Here is a 14,778-nt window from a genome sequence, read left to right as displayed (position 1 = left end):
CCCATCAAGCCTGCTCTACTATTCAATAAGACCATGGCTGATCAGGCCGTGGTCTTAACGCCATTTTCCTGCCTGTCCCCCATAACCCTTGACCCCCTTGTTGATGAAAAATCTGTCTAATTTGGCCTTGAATATATTCAATGACCCAGCCTCCTCTGCTGTCTGAGGAAGAGAATTCCAAAGACTAATGATCCTCTGAGAGAAGAAATTCCTCCTCATCTCCGTCTTAAATGGGAGACCCCTTATTTTTAAGCTGTGCCCCTGGTTCTAGATTCCTCCACATGGTGAAGCATCCTCTCAGCACCCACCCTGTCAACCCCCCTCAGAATCTTACACCTTTCAATAAGATCCCATCTCATTTTTCTAAACTTCAAAACAAACCTGCTCAACCTTCCCTCATAAACCCCTTTATTCCAGGAATCAACCTAGTGAATCCTCCCTGAACTGCTTCCAATGTAAGTATATCCTTTAAGTAAGGAGACCAAAACTGTGCGCTGTACCCCAGTTGCAGTCTCACCAATGCCCTGTACAGTTGCAGCCAGACCTCCCTAGTTTTATAAAACAAAAACAAAAATACCTGGAAAAACTCAGCAGGTCTGGCAGCGTCTGCGGAAGGCAGCACAGTTAGCGTCTCGAGTCCGAATGACCCTTCGACAGAACTGAGTCATGCAGACTCGAAACGTTAACTGTGCTCCCTCTCTGCAGATGCTGCCAGACCTGCTGAGTTTTTCCAGGTATTTTTGTTTTTGTTTTCAATTTCCAGCATCCGCAGTTTTTTGCTTTTTTTCTCCCTAGTTTTATATTCCATTTCCTTTGCAATAAAGGCCAACATTCCATTCGCCTTCCTAATCACTTGCTGTACCTGCATGTTAACTTTTTGTGATTTGTACAAGGACAGTCAGATCCCTGTGTGTGTCAGCGTTCTGCAGTCTCTCTATTATTTAAATCACAACGTGCTTTTCTAGTGACTGGTGATCCCCAGGATGGTATGGGATTCAGCCATGTAATATTACTGGTTAAATTCTCTCTTGTTGGAGATGGTTATTGTCTGGCACTTGTGTAGCATGAATGTTACTTCAGAATGTGACTGGGCTTTGCTGTATATGGACACAGAGTGCTTCGGTTCTGAATTATACTGAACATTGTGCATTCATCAGTGAACATCCCCATTTTGACCTGACGATGGAGGGAAGGTCATTGAGTATTGATGGGCTGTGGAAGGAGTTCAGATGGATGGGTAGAATCAGTGACAGGGCAGAGTGTAGATGGGCTATGGGAGGAATGGGCTGGATTCCTGCTTCTTGACCTATTTTGTTTTGTGCTACAATATTCCAAATTCAGCTAAGCAGGACACAGAGTTCAGGGTAATAGAGGATTTTAGATAATGGATAAACTTCATTGAGTGAGCAAAATTGGAGAACTCACTCACGCTTTGAGGAATGTGACTGTTGGAATGAACGAGGAATTGGGGATGTCCATTCTGTACACCTGCTGAAAAGGACAGCGGAAATACAGCTGGGCTAGGCCGGGGCCCTTCCACACTCAAGATTGGAATTCTCCAGGCTGTCAACAGCACGTTCCAGAAACCTTACTCGCTGATGCAAGGAGCAGCGTAATTGTGAAGTATAAACACTGCAGCAACACAACATGCTTCACATGGTGAGAAACCAACTCCAAGAGCTCAATGAGCAGAATGTCATCGAGGCAAGAGGACAAGGCCATTACCAACAAACATTGGGAATCAAAGTCTGCAGGTGGTATGGCAAGAAACAGGGAGGAGGAGGGCGGGAGATCTTGGGCAAGAGCATCTTAGGATTTGAGTAAAAACAATGAATTCAGTTTCATTCTAAGGGAGCTGAAAGGCTTGTGTAGGATGGGATATTTGGAGCTTAGGGAGGAGAGAGGAACGTCAAAGGACCAATGACTTTAGCAGGAGTGGGCAAGTGGAGAGCACAAGGCACACCAAAGAAAGGCTGTGTGTGAGAGGCTAAAGGTCAGAGGTCTTATGTCAAAACCTGCCTCCTATTTGACACCAGTAGACACAAGTAAGCACAGAGGTGAGGCAGAAGATGCCACAATCAGCAATGGCTGAAGGAATAGTGTTGGTACTAAGACTTAACCTGGGAGTGGGGTTGGCGGGGGTAGAATGGTGTGGTCGCAGGTACTTGGGTCACATGGGACTTGATGCCTTTCCTTGGTCTTTTGGTTTTGTTTTTGCAAAAGCTTCATTCTGTGAAGATGATCGTAAGACTCAACAGGAGGACCATGCCAATTCCTAGCTGAACATAGTCTGGGTCACACTGACCTGAAGCTCTCTGGTTGATTATAGCCAGTGTACTTGGATGACAGTTTCTATAGATCAGCGAATGATTCCCCCTTCCGGGAGGCCAAGGACTTGTGATGCTGTTCTCGTTTGGGAGTCAGATTGTGAATTCAGGGTCGTCACCTCCACCCACAGTTCCAGCAGAGTGGAGATCTGATGCAGGACTCTCTGATGGGACTCACAAGAGACATTTCTGTTTAAGTAAGGGTGCAAATAACAAACCATCCATGTCCACAGATACTCCATGGAGATCCCCCATGATCAACCACTGGAATAGCCTCCCAAAATAACTCAACACCCCAACAAAATAACATCAATAATTCACAAACTAGGACCAGGAGACTCCACCTTATCCCACCTGGTGATAATTCAGCCCACCCCATTTACCCTACTGCCCCCACCCAACCCCACCAGACCAACCTGACTTCCAACAGTTCATATTGGATCCAGGGAAGAAACATTCACGGCCCTGGAATTTTTCAAGCCTCGAATCCAATCACTTGGTTAACAGAACAGTTCCCATCCACTCAGGATCTCTCACACTGCTCATCGGTAAAACACATGGGCCCTTCAATTAGATTCCAGTCTGTAATTCACCCCCCCCCCCCCCACCACCTCCCCCCACCCCAGGTATCTGTTATTGTTTTATATTTATTCATTCACGGGATGTGGGTGTCGCTGGCTAGGCCAGCATTTATTGCCCATCCCTAATTGCCCTTGAGAAGGTGGTGGTGAGCTGCCTTCTTGAGCTGCTGCAGTCCATGTAGTGTAGGTACACCCACTGTGCTGTTAGGGAGGGATTTTGACCCAGCGACAGTGAAGGAACGGCGATATATTTCCAAGTCAGGATGGTGAGTGACTTGGAGGGGAACTTCCAGGTGGTGGTGTTTCCATGTGTCTGCTGCCCTTGTCCTTCTAGATGGTAGAGGCTGTGGGTTTGGAAGGTGCTGTCGAAGGAGCCTTGGTGAGTTGCTGCAGTGCATCTTCCTGCAGTTCCACACTGCTGCTACTGTGTGTCAGCGTTGGAGGGAGTGAATGTTTAGGATGGGTGTCAATTAGACGTGCTGCTTTGTCCTGGATGGTGTCAACTTCTTGACTGTTGTTGGAGGCAATGGCGTAATGGTATTGTCGCTGGACCAGAGACCCAGGGTGATGCTCTGGGGACCTGGGTTTGAATCCCACCGTGGCAGATAGTGGAATTTAAAGTCTAATGATGACCATGGAACCATTGCCGATTATTGTAAAAATCCATCTGGTTCATTAATGCCCTTTAGGGAAGGAAATCTGTCATTCTTACCTGGTCTACACATGACTCCAGATCCACAGCAATGTGGTTGACTCTGAAATAACCTAGCAAGTCACTCAGCGGTAACTAACTGCTATAAAGTCACAAAAATGAATGGAACAGGATGGACCACCCAGCATTGAACTGGGCACCGGAAATGACAACAGCAATGTCAACCCTGTCGACCCTGCAGAGTCCACTTGACTAATACCTGGGGGCCAAAATTGGGAGAGCTGTCTCACAGGCTAGTCAAGCAACAGCCTGACATAGTCATCCTCACAGAATCATACCTTACAGATAATGTCCCAGACACTACCACCACCATCCCTGGATATGTCCTGTCCCACCGGCAGGACAGACCCAGCAGAGGTGACGGCACAGTGATTATACAGTCGGGAGGGAGTTTCCTGAGAGTCCTCAACATCGACTCCAGACCCCTGGAATTCTCTCTAGACCCGAGGGTTGTGGATCCTCCATTGCTGAATACATTCAGAACTGAGATTTATAGTCTTTCAGCAAATCAAGGGTTAGGGGGGTGGGCAGGAAGGTGGAGCTGAGGTAGAAGATCGGCCATGATCGTATTGAATGGTGAATGCTTGAGGGGCCGAATGGTCTGCAGCTCCTGTTTCTCTCATTCCTTTCCCTATCATGTGTTTAACCAGCTTTCCTTTAAATGTATCTGTGTTATTTGCCCCCGCTACTCTCGATGGGGCGAGTTGCACACTCTCACCACTCAACCCTTTATTTTAATTAGGACAGTATATAAAGAGATTACACATAGGGTTACTGGGCAAGGTTGTTGATTCCTTACTGTTGTAGGGTGGCCGAGTTGTACTATTAATGATAGAGTTGATCTGCAGACACTTCTTGGGTGGAAACTTTAAGTTTATTTACAGTATATTCAGCAGCAACTACAGGTGTGCTTTCAACTCCAACTCTATCTCTACACTGACTGCTGAGGTAGCCCGTGGTACTCTCCTATTGGTTACTACAAATCATGTGATCTCTCCGAACAAGTATTATTCTTAAAAGTACATTGCACACTAAATAAAACCATAATTACTACATTCCTCCCCCTTTAACTCGGCTATACATATTATATTTATAAACACATATTTTTCAAGACAGCATAATATTTACACTGGGTGAGGGATTTACAAGTTCAGTCTTTCTGGTGGTTTCCTGGTACATGTGGAATGTCGCAGCTCCACAGCTTCAGATTCTTTGTCAGGAATCTCCTTTTCCGGAGTTGCCTGAACATCAGGTACTTCGGTGGGCACTCGCAGTTCTGTATCCTCAACTCTTACAGGAACATCGGACATGTCAGTCCTGGGTTGATTATCCTCAACAGGAGACGTAGACCCAGTCATGGTCACTGGTGGAACCAAATCTTGATGATTTGTCTCTCTCGTCCTTCAATGGTCCACGTGTTTACAGATGATCCGGCCTTCCACCTCCACGTGGTAAGATAGAGGTCCAGTCAACGCACTTATTTCATCCGGTAACCACTCTGGTCCTTCCCCGAAACTTTTCACGTAAACCGGCTCTCCCGTGGTAAATTCCCTCTCGCGACCTTGCCAGTCATGTCTGGTTTTCAGGCTTCCCTGACTCCTTTCTACCTTCCCCTCTAGATTCAGCGTCATTAAGCTCAATCTCATCCTGAGTCAGCATTTCAACAATAACTCCACAGGAGTGACACCTGTTGTTGTGTGAGGGGTGGTCCTGTAATGGAAAAGAAAGCGTGCTAGCTTGGTTGCCAAGGAATCGCCAGTTGGCTTTCTCATGCCTGTCTTGAATGTTTGAACCCCCCTTCTGGCCAGTCCGTTTGAGGAAGAGTGGTACAGTGCAGCTTTTACATGAGTAATACCATTGAGGCTGATTAACTGTTGAAACTTAACAGCAAAACAAGTTCCTGTGGAGCTGGGACATGCTCATCATTTTCTTGTAAAGGCAAATGCCTAAGGGCATCGGCGTTTGTGATTTGATTGCCAGGCCTATGTATGAAAGTGTGTTTGTATACTGCCAGGATTAAAGCCCATCGTTGTATTCTTGCTGAGGCTATGGGTGATATAGCCTTGTCCTCACTAAACAATCCTAGCGATGGTTTGTGGTCTGAAACGACTGTAAAATGGTGGCCATGTACGCACTGGTGAAATTTCTTGACACCAAAGATGATGGACAGGCCTTCCTATTCTAACTGAGTGCTCCTTTTCCGCTGTGGTGAGCGTTCTTGATACAAAATCTATTGGCCGTTGCCGTCCATCTGATGAGAGAGCTCTGCTCCCACTCCTTAGGGAGATGCGTCACATGTCAACACCAATTTTTTCATCTGGCCATAATGCATTAATAGATTGGATGAGAGCAACAATTGTTTCCCCTTTGTGAAAGCTTCTCTCTGGGGCGCCTCCCAAGACCAACGTTGGTTTTCTTTGAGTAGAGAATGCAGAGGGGGCCAACGCTGTAGACAGATTGGGTAAGAACTGCCCGTAATAGTTGATCATTCCCAGGAATGATTTGAGCTCTGAGGCGTTCTTTGGTACAGATGCCTCTCTTATTGCTGCCACTTTCTCCTCAGTCGAGTGGAGACCCTGTGAATCTACCCAGTGACACAAATGGATTACCTCCCTCGCTTGGAACCTGCACTCCAGCCTGCAAGGAACGATTTAAGACTACTTCTAAGTTTGCCAAATGCTCTTTTTCAGTGAATCCTGTAACCGTAAATGATCTAAATAGACTACGTCCTGGGGCAGTCCCTGCAGTAAGATTTCCATTGGTCTCTGAAAGATGGCACAAGTGAAGGAGACACCAAGAGGCAATTGTGTACATTGGTACAACCCTTTGTGGGTATTAATTGTGACAGATTCCCAGGAGGCATTACCCAGCTCTGGTTGTTGATAAGCATGACTCATGTCAAGCTTTGTGTCTGTTGTCCCTCCTGCCAGCTTGGCTTACAGGTCTTGGATTTTTGGAATGGGGTCTGTCTAGCTTAGCTATTTTATTAACCGTCAGTTTGTAGCCTCCACAAATTCGGACGCTTTGGTCGGGTTTAAGGACAGGGACTATGGGCGCTGCCCATTCTGAGAACTGAACAGGTTGTATAACACCCAGTTTCTCTAGTCTGTTCAGCTCAATGTTGACTTTTTCTCGCAGGTCAAATGGCACCAGTGTCGCCTTCATGAAGTGAGGGGTTGCTTCCAGATCCACATAAATCTTGGCCCTGCAGGCCCTGGATTTTCCCCAGTTCGACCTTAAAGATGGAGGCGTACTGTCTAAGTAGCTCTGGTAGCCCACTTGCTCTCAACTGGAACATTTCAGCTCATTCTAACTTAATCTCCTTTAACCAATTTTGCTCTAGGAGGCTTGGCCCTTCACCTGCTCCCACCATCAAGGGTAGCTTTGCCGATTGGCTTCCACAATGGCCAATCGCTCTGCTTATACCTTTTACTCGAATGTCTTCACCCGTATATGTTTTTAGCTTGGCGGCTGTTTCTTCTAAACTTAATTGATGTTCATCATTATTCAAATGTCTGAAGATATGTTCCCCAATTATGTAGTGGAAGATCCTGTGTCCATTTCCATTCTAACAGGTTTGCTATTTACTTTTCACTGTGACAAGTATTGGTTCTGTCTTTGTAACTTTCAGATTAAACAACAAGTAAATGTCTGAATTTGTTGTTTTAGGCTCCTCTACGTTGTAGATTTCATTGGGCTTCTTCCTTTGTTCACAAGCCTGCCTGAATCTTTCCTTGCATTGTCTCATCAAATGCCCATTTCTGTGACAATAGTGGAATTCAATTTTTTTAAATTGCCAATCACTAAAAGACTGATTGTTTCCACCTCTATTAAAATTATTCTTCGATTTCGCTGCTAAGTTATTTTTCTTTATTCTTCGGCTAGCGAGGGCTGTTTCCCAATTCTCAGCAGAGTCTCACTTTCTCGTGCCTCTTTCGGCTGAGGTTTCCCACCCGATGTGGAGGATGGCTCCATTTTACGTCCCCTGTATTACTTTTAAATCTCTTAAAGTGCTTCCCATGGCCAGCGCTATCTCTAGCACCTTCTTGAAATCCAGATTCACTTCAGACAATAATCTTTTCTGAATAGTGTCCACTTCAGCACCACACACTAGACAATCTCTGAGCATGCTGTTCAGAGTCGTATTGAACTCACAATGTTCCATTAGCTGCTTCAGATTTACCAGGCAACACGCAATTGTCTCACCGGGGGCTGTAGTTCACAATTAAACTTGAACCTCTGCATCGAGGGCTTGGGTTGAAAGTGACCCCTTCACGAGGGCCACCAATTCGTTGAAATTCTTCAAATCTGGGGCACTGGCTGCTGTCAAACTTCAAATCAAACCATAGGTTTTGCTCTCACAAGTACTCAAGAGGATCGCTCGCCTCTTCTCTTTCCCCATTATCTCGTTTGCCTGAAAAAAGAACGTGAGGCGTTCTATGTATTGAGACCAATCGTCTGTGGCTAGTTCAGAAGGATTAATTCTCCCAAACCGTGGCATTTTGAGGAGGGATAACTTATTCAACTCTAATGGAGCTTGCTACTTGCAATCACTGGGCAAGGTACAGTGCTGATTTCTTTTTAACTTGATTTCTTCTGTTCAACCCTATTTTATTCTTGTCACCAGTTTGTTGTAGGGTGGCCGAGTTGTACTATTAATGATAGAGTTGATCTGCAGCCACTTCTTGGGTGGAACCTTAAGGTTTATTTACAATATACTCAGCAGGTGTACTTTCAACCCCAACTCTAACTCTACACGGACTGCTGAGGTAGCCTGCATTACTCTCCTATGGTTACTACAGATCATGTGATCTCTCCTAACAAGTGTTATTCTTAAAGGTATATCACACACTAAAACCATAATTACTACACTTACTGAGAGTGTTGTCTTAATAATACTTCAGTATATGCAATGCCATATCTTTCTCCACCTGTAAAACCAGAAGTGTACACTGAACTCCTGGCATAATCTTGTCAATGTCCTGTATAATTATAGCAAGACTTCTTCATTCTTACACTCTAACCCCTTTTTAATTGAGACTAACATACCATTTGCTTTCCTAATTGCTTGCTGTATCTGATGTTAACTGTAATTCATGCACAAGGACATCCAGAATACTAACATTTCCCAGTCTCACTAATAAAGAAATATTCTGCTTTTCTATTTTCTCTTCCAAAGTAGATAACTGTATACATCTTGACATTATATTCTACCTGATATGTTCCTGCCCACTCTCACTACCTGTCTCTATCCCTCTGCAGCCTCTTTGTATCCTCCTCACAGCTTACTTTCCCGCCCAACTTTGCATCATTGGCAAATTTGGGTACATTACACTCAGTCCCCTCATTCCATCGTTAATAGTTGAGATTCCAACACTGATTATTGCAATGACACTGCACCAGTTACAGCCTGACAACCAAAATGACCTCTTTATTCCTACTCTCTGCTCCCTGTCCGTTAACCAATTCTCAGCCTAAGCTAATACATTACCCCCAATCTCACAAACCCTCATTTTATGATTTTCCCTAGTGGCCGGTCTCCCTGTGTGCATCTCACTTCCCAACTCTGCGACCTTCTAGAGCCTTCCAGCTCTTTGTGCTGAACTAAATCGCTCCTCTTGAGCCGTGCCAACTTTCCTTGCTTCACCATTGGCGGCTGTGCCTTCAGATGCCTGGGCTGTAGGCTCTGGAATTCCCTCCCTAAACCTCTCATCCTCCTCCTCCTCTTCTCTCTCTCTCTCTCTCTCTCTCTCTCAGATGCTCATAAACCTTCCTCTTTGAACAACTTTTCACAGTATGTGGCTCGCTACCAAATTTTGTTTGATAACCGCCCCTGTGAAGTGCCTTGGGATGTTTTACTGTTAAATGTGCTATGCAAATAAAAGTTGTTGTTATTGTAAATGGTGTTTTGGGCTGGGTCGGGATTGGTCCCTGGCAGTAGTTGCTGGACAATGGCCGAGTGCATAATTCAATTCCACCCCCCTCCTCAGTGTCCCTGCTCCTAGCCCAGGCTTGCTGCAGCCAACTGCGATGACCCTTCCCCACCTTGACCCCTCACCCTGACCCCTCACCCCACTCCAGGCTGAAACCTGTTCTCTCAGTGCCGTGACGGAAGTGAGTTTGGTTCCTTCTCTTTAATTGGTTGTCAACCTTTCCTTCATTTTTCCTATTTTTCACGATGTTGAGTTTATGCCAAGACCTGTGCTTATATTGACTCCATCGTGTCCAAAGGACAGACGACCATTCTGAACTTCAAAAAAAACATCAGTAAGGTAAACAAGGCAGGAAATTAGTTAATTGACGTCAATTAAGAGACAGGCCCAAGCTAGACTTGACAGGAATTAGGAGTCCGGTAAGTGTAATGTTAAAGCTGTGATTTATTCTGGGTGTGTTTGTGCTACAGGAGGTTGAGTCTGGGAAGGTTTTCAGTGGTGACAGGCTCAGTTTCAGTTTTTGTTTCATGCAGTTAATTTTTTTTTGAGCACTGACCATGGAGGAGGGTGTTGAGAGTGTACTAACTGAAGTGTATCTGATGACCCTGAGAGAAGCTATCACTGACTCAGCCTTAAAGGGAAGTAAAGAAAGAACTTGCATTTGTGTAGCACCTTTTCACCATTCTGGGAAGGCCCAAAGGGCCTCACAGCCAACGGGGTACTTTCTGAAGAACGGTCGCTGTTGCAATATCGGAAACATTGATGTCAATTTGCACACAGCAAGATCCCACAAGTAACAAGAGATAACTGAAGACATAACCCCCTGTCGTTGAGGGATAAGTATTGGCCAGGACGATGGAAGGCAGCTGTGAGACGGAGAATCCCAAATTGTAAAGTGGGGTGCAGGGGATCTGAAAGACAGTTTTTGATTTGAAACAGATTTTTAACCCTGGTTGGACATGTAACTTGTGTTGTTCCCTTGAGTTCAGTTGTTAGATCAAAAGCGGCAATGCATCCTGTAATATCTGTACTTCAGGGTTCAATGGTATCAATTAATAGTGCAGTGTTTTATTATATAACAACAATAATGTGTGTTATATAGCCCCTTTTTAACTTAATAAAGTATCTCAAGCTGCATCACAGGAACATTATCAAACAAAATTTGACACTGAGCCACAGAAGATATTAGGGCAAGTGACCAAAAGCTTAGTCAAAAAAGTAGATTTTAAGGAGTGTCCTAAGGGAGGGCAGAGAGGTAGAGAGGAGGGGAGGTTTGTGAAGGGGGCCGAGGGGGCTGATGGCACAGCCACCAACGGTGCAGGAATTAAAATCGTGGATGCTCAAGAGGCTGAAATCAGAGGAGTGCAGAGATCTCGGAGGGTTGTGAGGTCTGAGGAGATTAGAGAGATAGGGAGGGGGGCGAGGCCATGGAGGGATGTGAATGATGAGAATTTTAAAATCGAGGCTTTGTCAGGCTAGGAGCGAGTGTAGGTCAGTGAGCACAGGGGTTGACGGGTGAATGGGATTTGGGGTGAGCTGAGGTAAGGAGCAGAGTTCTGGATGAGCTCAGGCCTAATGGAGAATGGAAGATGGCAGACCAGCCAGGGAAGCTCTGATTGAACGTGGAGCAGGTTTGAGGGGTTGAATGGCCTCCAGTTGTCCCTATCGCATTCAGCTGCGCTGAAGGAAAGCGCTGTGTCACTCCTGTTAAAGTCTCGATTGTGATTTGAACCGTATCATGTGAAGGCAGAGGGATAGAAATTCACTGAGGGAGAAACAGACTGAGACTAGGAGAGGGAGAGAGAGACAGTGTGATTGAGGAACAGAGTTTCTGACAGACAGTGAAGGAAACGGAGAGAGGCTTGTGGGATGAAATCGAGCTGTGAAATATCAATAATGATTACATTCAGATAATTGTATAAAATTCCTCATCTGCTGTTTAAGGAAGTCAGTAAACTTTGAAGTAAATTAATTAGCACCTTTTAATTTAACAGATAAGAAACTTCATAAAAATACACAATGTGCCCACTCCTAACATTCAGTTTTCAGCCTGAGGGTGTCTGATATAGGGGCTATGAGAGACTGAGTGTTGGGTTTATCAGTCTCCTGACTCTGGGGTTTCTTTACAAGGTTAAATAATGTACGTTTGAATCACGATATTGGGCACATTTATTGAGCGCACACACTGATTCCTAAGTTCACTGGAGTTTATTGCTCAACATTCTCACTTAGTTGAAGGGTCAGTCACGAGGGGACACAACTTCAAGGTGAGGGGCAGGAGGTTTAGGGGGAATGTGAGTAAAAACTTTTTTACCCAGAGGGTGGTGACGGTCCGGAATGCGCTGCCTGGGAGGGTGGTGGAGGCGGGTTGCCTCAGATCCTTTAAAAAGTACCTGGATGAGCACTTGGCACGTCATAACATTCAAGGATATGGGCCAAGTGCTGGTAAATGGAATTCAGTAGATAGGTCAGGTGCTTCTCATGTGTCGGTGCAGACTCAATGGGCTGAAGGGCCTCTTCTGCACTGTGTGATTCTGTGATTCTGTCCAGCTTTCAGGAAAGACTGTGTGCTCTGCACAGACTATGGAACCGGAACCCAGAATGTTAACAGGCTCCATGAGAATAATTCACTCCTTGCCAAACACACAGCTCTAACCATGGGAACCACTGCTGGTGGGTCAGACAATTAGAATTGGGCTCATTCACTCAGCCACTGGGGCTAATACAATTAGTTCTTCCTACACAGCTGAATGCGGTAGGGACAGGTTGAAGCCATTTAACCCCTCAAACCTGCTTCACCGTTCGATCAGATCATGTATTTAACAAATCATTCTGGATCCTGGACTTGACAAATAGTGACAAAGACTACGAAAGCTGGGACGTTATAGTAAACCTGAATAAAACACCAGTTCAGCCCCAGCTGGAGTATTGTGTCCATTCCTGGGCACTGCACGTTAGGAGTAGAATGGTTCCAGGAATGAGAGGTTACGGGTAGGCGGAGAGGGCTGGGGAAATCGGGATTGTTCTCAGGGCAGAGAAGACCAGGAAGATAAAAATAAAAAACTACTGCGGATGCTGGAAATCCAAAACAAAAACAGAATTACCTGGAAAAACTCAGCAGGTCTGGCAGCATCGGCGGAGAAGAAAAGAATCGACGTTTCGAGTCCTCATGACCCTTCAACAGAACTGAGTATAGTTCGGAGAGGGGAGAAATATAAGCTGGTTTAAGGGGGTGGGGGGCAGGGAGAGAAATTCTATCACAACTCTTTCTCCGGTACATCGATGATTACTTCGGTGCTGCTTCATGCTCTCGTCGGGACCTGGAAAAATTTATTAATTTTGCTTCCAATCTCCACCCCTCCATCATCTTCACATGGTCCATCTCTGACACTTCCCTTCCCTTCCTTGACCTCTCTGTCTCAATTTCTGATGATAGACTGTCCACCAATATCCATTACAAGCCTACCGACTCCCACAGCTACCTCGACTACAGCTCCTCACACCCCACTTCCTGTAAGGTCTCCATCCCATTCTGTCAGTTCCTTCGCCTCCGTCGCATCTGTTCTGATGATGCCACTTTCAAAAACAGTTCCTCTGACATGTCCTCCCTCTTCCTTAACCGAGGTTTTCCACCCACGGTCGTTGACAGGGCCCTCAACCATGTCCGGCCCATCTCCCGCGCATCCGCCCTCACGCCTTCTCCTCCCTCCCAGAAACATGATAGGGTCCCCCTTGTCCTCACTTATCACCCCACCAGCCTCCGCATTCAAAGGATCATCCTCCGCCATTTCCGCCAACTCCAGCATGATGCCACCACCAAACACATCTTCCCTTCACCCCCCTTGGCGGCATTCCGTAGGGATCGTTCCCTCCGGGACACCCTGGTCCACTCCTCCATCACCCCCTACTCCTCAACCCCTACCTATGGCACCTCCCCATGCCCACGCAGAAGATGCAACACCTGCCCCTTCACTTCCTCTCTCCTCACCGTCCAAGGGCCCAAACACTCCTTTCAAGTGAAGCAGCATTTCACTTGCATTTCCCCTAACTTAGTCTACTGCATTCGTTGCTCCCAATGCGGTCTCCTCTACATTGGAGAGACCAAACGCAAACTGGGCGACCGATTTGCAAAACACCTGCGGTCTGTCCGCAAGAAAGACCCAAACCTCCCTGTCGCTTGCCATTTTAACACTCCACCCTGCTCTCTTGCCCACACGTCCATCCTTGGCTTGCTGCATTGTTCCAGTGAAGCCCAACGCAAACTGGAGGAACAGCACCTCATCTTCCGACTAGGCACTTTACAGCCTTCCGGACTGAATATTGAATTCAACAACTTTAGATCTTAAACTCCCCGTCCCCCCATCCCCACCCCGTTTCTTCCCCCTCCCTTTTCTTTTTTTCAATAATTTATATAGATTTTTCTTTTCCCATCTATTTCCATTATTTTTAAATCTACAACTAATACCTTGTCAGTCTTTCCACCCCACCCCCACTAGAGCTGTACCTTGAGTGTCCTGCCATCCATTCTTAATTAGCACTTTTCTTAGATAATATCACCACCTTCAACACCTCTTTGATCCTATTGTCTGTGACATCTTTTGATTAGCTGCTCCTATCACTGCTTGCTTGTCCCTACAACCCCCCCACCCTCAACTTCTCTCCCCCCGCCCCCCCCACCTTTAACTAGCTTATATTTCACCCCTCTCCTGACTTTACTCAGTTCTGCTGAAGGGTCATGAGGACTCGAAACGTCAACTCTTTTCTTCTCCGCCGATGCTGCCAGACCTGCTGAGTTTTTCCAGGTAATTCTGTTTTTGTTTAAGACCAGGAAGAGATATATTAGAGGTTGAAAATCGTGAAGGATTCAGAGTGAATAAAGGGAATTTGTTTCCATTGCTGAAGGATCGAGAACCGGAGGATGTAGATTTAAAATGATTGACAAAAGAATCAGAGGTTTAAGATTTTTTTTTAAATTCATTCACGGGATGTGGGTGTCTCTGTCTGGGCCAGCGTTCATTGCCCATCCCGAGTTGCCCTTGAGAAGGTGGTGGTGAGCTGCCTTCTTGAATCTCTGCACGAGGAAAAATGTTTTGATGTAGCGAGTGGTTAGAATGGGGAATGCGTTGTCTGAGAGCGTTGTGGAGGCAGATTCACTCGTGGCTTTCAAAAGGGAATTGGATAAACAACTTGAAGTAAAATTTACTGAGAAATGGGGAAAAAGCAGG

This window comes from Cetorhinus maximus, chromosome 18 (assembly GCF_964194155.1).
Source record: "Cetorhinus maximus chromosome 18, sCetMax3.hap1.1, whole genome shotgun sequence".
Classification (NCBI taxonomy): domain Eukaryota; kingdom Metazoa; phylum Chordata; class Chondrichthyes; order Lamniformes; family Cetorhinidae; genus Cetorhinus; species Cetorhinus maximus.
This window is presented reverse-complemented; position numbering follows the sequence as displayed.